The sequence below is a fragment of the Amphibalanus amphitrite genome, unplaced genomic scaffold (assembly GCF_019059575.1).
Source record: "Amphibalanus amphitrite isolate SeventyFive unplaced genomic scaffold, NRLGWU_Aamphi_draft 002395F_arrow, whole genome shotgun sequence".
Lineage (NCBI taxonomy): Eukaryota > Metazoa > Arthropoda > Thecostraca > Balanomorpha > Balanidae > Amphibalanus > Amphibalanus amphitrite.
The window spans coordinates 454-7,500 of record NW_024883844.1 but is presented as its reverse complement, the minus strand read 5'-3'; the positions used below and the strand labels follow the sequence as shown (position 1 = coordinate 7,500).

Below are 7,047 nucleotides of genomic sequence, written 5' to 3'. Positions count from 1 at the left end.
TGAGTGCTGTTTCGGCGGCGTCTGACGCCGCCGACACTAAGCGCCCGCGCAGTGCAGCTGCGCGCGAGCGTCTTAGATACCTGGTTGATCCTGCCAGTAGTGATATGCTTGTCTTAAAGATTAAGCCATGCATGTATCAGTACAAGCCTCACTAAGGTGAAACCGCGAATGGCTCATTAAATCAGTTATTATTTACTGGCCGAGACAGTGATACATGGATAACTGTGGTAATTCTAGAGCTAATACATGCAACCGAGCCCCAGTGCCGGCTCTCGGGTCGGCCGGGGCGCTTTTATTGGCTGAAAACCGATGATCGCCCTCGTGGCGGTCGTTCTCCGATGAATCACAATAACATTGTGTGGATCGTACGGTCTTGTACCGACGACGCGCCTTTCAAATATCTGCCTTATCAGCTCTCGACGGTTTGCTAGTGGCTGACCGTGGCTCTGACGGGTAACGGGGAATCTGGGTTCGGTTCCGGAGAGGGAGCCTGAGAGATGGCTACCACATCTAAGGAAGGCAGCAGGCGCGTAACTTACCCACTCCCAGTTCAGGGAGGTAGTGACAATAAATACCTTACAGAGGTCTCGTTAACCGAGATCTCTCAAACGGAATGAGTACAACGTGAATCCTTTAACGAGGATCGACTGGAGGGCAAGCCTGGTGCCAGCAGCCGCGGTAATTCCAGCTCCAGTAGCGTATATTAAAGCTGTTGCGGTTAAAAAGCTCGTAGTTGGATATCAGTGCGTGTCCGGTCCGGTATGCCTGGCGGCGGCGCTCGCGCGTCACTGCTGGGCTCCCAAATATCGGCTGGCCGCATTCAATCGTGCCGGATCCGTCGTCGGGCCGTTCTTCGGAGGGGCCTGATGGCGACCGGCGACGTTACCTTGAACAAATTAGAGTGCTCAAAGCAGGCTCTTAATGCCTGTATACATATTCATGGAATTGGAGAATACGTCCCTGGCTCGATTTGGTTGGTTTTGAGAGTCGAAGGGAAATGATTAATAGGGACTGACGGAGGCATTCGTATTGCGACGCGAGGGGTGAAATCCTGTGACCGTCGCACGACGAACTACTGCGAAAGCATTTGCCGAGAATGTTTTCATTAGTCAAGAACGAAAGTTAGAGGTTCGAAGGCGATCAGATACCGCCCTAGTTCTAACCGTAAACGATGTCGACCAGCAATCCGCAACGGTCACTACACGGACTGTGCGGGCAGCTTCCCCGGGGAAACCAGAGTTTTTGGACTCCGGGGGAAGTATGGTTGCAAAGCTATGGGGAGCGGTTCGGCGCGGACTCACCTCAGGACAATCATGCCTACCGACCGAAAGGCACGGGGGCGGTCGAACTTGTACCCTTCACTGAGGGCGAAGTTCTCGGCATCATCAAAGGCCTGAGCATCGACTCAGCGGCCGGACCGGACAACATCACCGGTAAGATGATCGTCGGCTGGGGCGTGGACGTGGTCAGACCAATCCTCAACTCATTTCTCTGGACGGGAAAAATCCCGGACCAGCTCCGGGTGAACAGGACCACCCTGATCCCTAAAAAGGCAAACCCCACAGGAAGTGAACGACTACAGACCGATCACGATCGGTTCGGTCCTCAACCGAATGTACGCAAAGCTGCTGACAAAGCGCCTGGAAGCGCAGGTCCAAATCAACCCCCGACAGAAGGCTTTCGTGCCGGTCGACGGGTGCAGCGAACACACATTTGTAGTCTGTGCAGCACTCGAGGAATGCCGAAAACGGAGAAAGGAGTGTAATCTGGTGTTCTTGGACCTGGCCAAGGCTTTTGACATGGTATCTCACTGTTCCATCAAACGTGCACTTGAGAGGTTCAACGTGGGTCCGCGATTCGTCGAGATTGTGGGCGACCTGTACGCAGGCGTCACAACCGTAATCCGCGGAAAGCAGGGCCCGACGGACCCAATCAGGATGTCGCGTGGGGTGAAGCAGGGTTGTCCGCTCAGTCCGATCCTTTTCAACATGGTCATGGACGAGTTGGTCGATCTTATGGGATCCAGGCACGAGCTGAGGCCGGGCCCAGACATCGATGGGTTCAACACCCTGGCGTTTGCGGACGATCTCGTCCTGGCCAGTGGTACAGTGCACGGGATGAACCAGCTGCTGGCTACAGCTCGGGGATTCTTCGATGCTCGATCAATGAAGGTGAACGCGTCTAAGTCTCATACCATCAGACTGGCGCCCGCCCCAGGCACCCGGACGGTGAAGGTGGTCGAGGGTAGTACCTTCTCGATAGGTGATGAACCGATCATGAACCGGAAGATCACCGAGTCGGTCAAATACCTCGGACTATCCCTCTCCCCGAAAGGGCCGAACCATTATGACACGCATGCGGCAGTCAAAGACCTCCAGCTGATCCAAAAGGCAGCACTGAAGCCAGAGCAGAAACTGGACATGGTACGCCGGGTCCTTCTGCCGACTCAGATGCATACCTTACGGCTAAGCACTCGGGCGCCGGTACAGGAGATGCGCCAGCTCGATCGAGTCGTGCGTAGGACGGTAAGGGGAATCCTCCACCTGCCTCCCGGCACGCCGACGGCCTTCTTCTACATGAAAGCGCCCGATGGTGGTCTTGCCCTGCCAGAGGTGTACTCCACCGTGGGTTACACCCGCCTTAAGCGACTCGTGCGCCTAAAGGCAAATGCGGACGAGCTCGTGGCCAGCTATGCCCGAGCGTCCGAAAGGCTCGAAAGGGAGCTGCGGTACTGGGTTGGGGCACTCGGTACCGAGGACACGTCTCTGTCCAGTATCTCGCGACACTCGCGCGCTCGACATTCAGCGCGAGCAGAGACCTACCGAACCACCCAGGTGGGACGGTTGTTCGACGCAAACGCGTCCTCTGTCGGACACCCATGGCTCACGAAACCAAAATCTCTCAGGGGCGGAGAGTTCGTAGCCGCGGTGAAAATGGTCTCGGAAAACCTGCCCACCCGGATAAACTTAACCCGCGGTCGGGGCGAAGGGTTGAAGGAGTGCCGGCGGTGTCGAGGCCAAGCCGAGACACAGCTGCACGCCCTAAACGAGTGCCCAGGAACAAGGGAGGCACAAATTCGGCGCCACAACTGGGTGTGTGGACTGATCCGTGACCGAGCTCAAAAGATGGACCCGAGATCCACCATCATGAGCGAGCACAGGGTGCCGTGTCACGGAGAGGAATACCGCCCAGACCTAGTGGTGGTCAGTGGCACAAAGGCCACTGTTGTGGACGTCGCTGTCTGTTACGACAACCGGGCCGATCGCCTCAGGGCGCGGTACCGGGACAAAATCCGGAAGTACTCGGTGATTAGAGAGACCCTGCGCGAACAGTTGAATAGTGACCCGGCCAGAAATCGGCCCGAGGTCACAGAGGTCTCGGTTGACGCGTTCGTCATCGGCTCAAGAGGCCTGATACTGCGCGAGACCGCGTGCGGGTCACTCAAAAACCTCAAACTCACGGACAAGTCCTTCCTACACAATGTCCAAGAGGGTGTCATTAGGGGGTCCGTTATGACCTGGCGGGCATTCCTTAAGTAGTCCGGGACTGTACATACGCCCCGCGGTAGGACTCAGGCACAGGCCGTCGTTATGTATAGGGTTGCTGATAGGTAGGTAGGATACATATCTAGTTCTATATATTAGTCTAGCATCCTTTTCTTTCCCTGTAGCCGGCCCCCCGTTCTACGACACGTCATACGGTGGACGCGTAGTCGGTCAGGGCTGGCTCCTCGGAAGACCGCCCGGTAGTCGGTCGTTAGGAAAGCCCGCTCGGTAGTCGGTGCTTTATAGGACATAGGGCCGCTCGGTAGTCGGCCGATAGGTATAGCCCGCTGGCTTGTCGGTACTCCCCGCTCGCTAGTCGGAGCTTTATAGGATAGAAGGCCGACCGGTCGCTATGGCCGTGAGGACCTGCTTGGCTAAGGCTTGGGCTGGGGCTAACCTGTGATGTGGTTGGTCCCGATCCTACCGTAAGTAGGGAGTCTCCTTCATTTCGCGAGGACCTTCCGGGACTGTCTGGCGGCTGTCCACTGGTTGGCCCGAGGGGAAGGCTGGAGTTCTCGAACACCGGATTCACAGAATCCACAAAATTGGCAGCTATATTTATATAGCAGCCACCAATCGTGTTGATGTACTTCCGTCCGGGGGGGGGATGCAACACTTAGACTAACTTAGAGCTGTATATAACTTTTAGATATAAAAGTCATCCCCACTAGGTGCCATTAGGATAGAGGGAGGGTATTAGGATAGATGGGGTGGAGCGTCGCGCTGACCAGTTTAGATTTAAGTCCAAATATATCCAGTCTTAATCCTTGACGACAGTCTTGTCCAGTCCTTTGCGGTCCTCGCGGGCCGGTGAAGCCGTGGGCTCTGCTCCTGGGCCAACAACACCAGGCCGTGGTCCCGGACTCTACTCGGGCGAACACCTAACCCGAGCAACAATCTCCAACTAAAGGAATTGACGGAAGGGCACCACCAGGAGTGGAGCTTGCGGCTTAATTTGACTCAACACGGGACAACTCACCAGGCCCGGACACCGTAAGGATTGACAGACTGATAGCTCTCTCTTGATTCAGTGGGTGGTGGTGCATGGCCGTTCTTAGTTGGTGGAGTGATTTGTCTGGTTTATTCCGATAACGAACGAGACTCTGGCCTATTAAACTTGAAACTGTCAGTCTCTTGTGACTGCGGTTTGCTTCTTAGAGGGATCATCGGCGTCCCAGCCGAAGGAAATGGAGCAATAACAGGTCTGTGATGCCCTTAGATGTTCTGGGCTGCACGCGTGTTACACTGAAGTGGTCAGCGCGCCGTTCAACACCCCTCTCCGTGAGGAGCTGGGCAAACGTTTGAACCCTTTTCGTGATGGGAATTGGGGGTTGCAATTGTCCCCCATGAACGAGGAATTCCAAGTAAGCGCAGGTCACTAGCCTGCGTTGATTAAGTCCCTGCCCTTTGTACACACCGCCCGTCGCTACTACCGATGGATGATTTGGTGAGGTCGCCTAGACTGGCTGCTGGCTTCGGCCGTGCGGCCGGGAAGACGCCCAAACTTGGTCGTCTAGAGGAAGTAAAAGTCGTAACAAGGTTTCCGTAGGTGAACCTGCGGAAGGATCATTCTCAGTTGTGTGCATATTTCTGTGCATGATTGTTACCGTCATTCTGTCCGGGACGCACATTCCCCGGACGGAAGTACTGAACACGATGTCACTATGGCTTCCATATGTGTACATTTTTGAACGCCAACATAGGACCTGCGCCCTCGGTCCTATTCAAAAACTAAACATTGGGCTCCCATGGCAGCGGATCACTCGGCTCGTGGGTCGATGAAGACCGGGGTAAAACCCGAGACAGTTTGCGAATTGCAGGACACAAATGATCATCGACAGGTTGAACGCAAATGGCGGCTTCCGATTTCGGTCGGCAAGCTCAGTGCTCTCGAGGGTCGGTTGACGAATCTGCGCATCAACGCAGCCGTGGACGTTTCGTCATCTGTTGTTATGGCCGGTGCGCGTGGCACCGGCCGTGGCCGACAGTGTTCAAATGGCGTCGTCTCAAGTGCCAATTCTGGCGTCGTCACAGCGTGTGCTCTCCGCGCGTTTGGCGTCCGTGCCCTGACACAACATGGCGCCCGCCCGCGGACGGACCACACGTCTCTGTGCTCTCTTATCGTTTCGACCTCGGGGGTGCTGGACTACGCACTGAACTTAAGCATATCATTAAGTGCAGGAAAAGAAACCAAATGGGATTCCCATAGTAACGGCGAGTGAAGTGGGATGAGCTCAGCACCGAAGCCGGCGGCCGAGAGGCCGTCGTGCAATGTGGTGTTCGGGAGGGCTCTGTCCGTGTCCGGTGTCGGTCCAAGTCTCCTGGAAAGGAGTTCCGTGGAGGGTGACAGGCCCGTGCGACCGATCGCCGCGCTCGCGGACGAGTCCTCCTTCGAGTCGGGTTGCTCGCTAATGCAGCCCTAAGCAGGTGGTAAGCTCCATCTAAAGCTAAATATAACCACGAGTCCGATAGTCAACAAGTACAGTGATGGAAAGTTGAAAAGTACTCTGAAGAGAGAGTCAAATAGCCCGTGAAGCTGCCAGCATGGGATTAAGCGCACGTGTGACGCGTGTCGTCGGACAAATAGGCGCTCGTCGGCTGACGCACGGTGCGCGCTCGGTATCGGAAACGGTGCCGGCGCGTGCTGCTGTCGGCCGGTCGGCGGCGCGCTTCCCTTTGTTTGACATTGGCAGGTCGGGGCCTCGTTGTCCGGTCTTATTGCCGGTCGTTATCCGTCGAGCCGTGTCGGGCCGGCGCCGTCTTCGGACGTGTGCCGGTGCTCCGTGGAATGTGCGCCTCTGGCGGCCACGGCCGGCCTGGTCTTCGGTGCAATGCGACCGCTGGCAAACGACTGGGCGACGGCCAGCGCAAATCGACTCGCAAGAGTCGGCTCGGCCTTTGCGTCGTCACGTGCGGCCCGTCTTGAAACACGGACCAAGGAGTCTAACATGTGAGCGAGCGATTGAGATTGTCGAATCTCAAACGCGCAATGAAAGTGAAGTGTCGTCTGACGGCACGAGCGGAGATCCGTCGTCACTCGTGGCGGCGGCGCATCCGCGGGCCACGCCATCGGCTGGCTTGCTCTTCACTGAGCACTGCTGAGGCGTGGACCTAGAGCCCACACGTTGGGACCCGAAAGATGGTGAACTATGCCTGGCCAGGATGAAGCCAGAGGAAACTCTGGTGGAGGTCCGCCGCGATTCTGACGTGCAAATCGATCGTCTGAGCTGGGTATAGGGGCGAAAGACCAATCGAACCATCTAGTAGCTGGTTCCGCCCGAAGTTTCCCTCAGGATAGCTGGCGCTCGTGTGATACGGAGTTTCATCCGGTAAAGCGAATGATCAGAGGAGCTGGGCTCCTTGCGAGCTCAACCTATTCTCAAACTTTCAATGGGTGAGACGTCTCGCTGGCTTCACTGCAGCGACGACTCTGAATCCGAGTGCCCAGTGGGCCACTTTTGGTAAGCAGAACTGGCGATGCGGGATGAACCGCATGTCGAGT

General features: G+C 56.3%; 1 pseudogene; it reads left to right on the top strand.

The window, feature by feature from the left end:
* The first annotated feature begins 5,288 nt into the window (after positions 1-5,288).
* Positions 5,289-5,445, top strand: LOC122376904 (annotated as a pseudogene).
* The last annotated feature ends 1,602 nt before the right edge of the window (positions 5,446-7,047 follow it).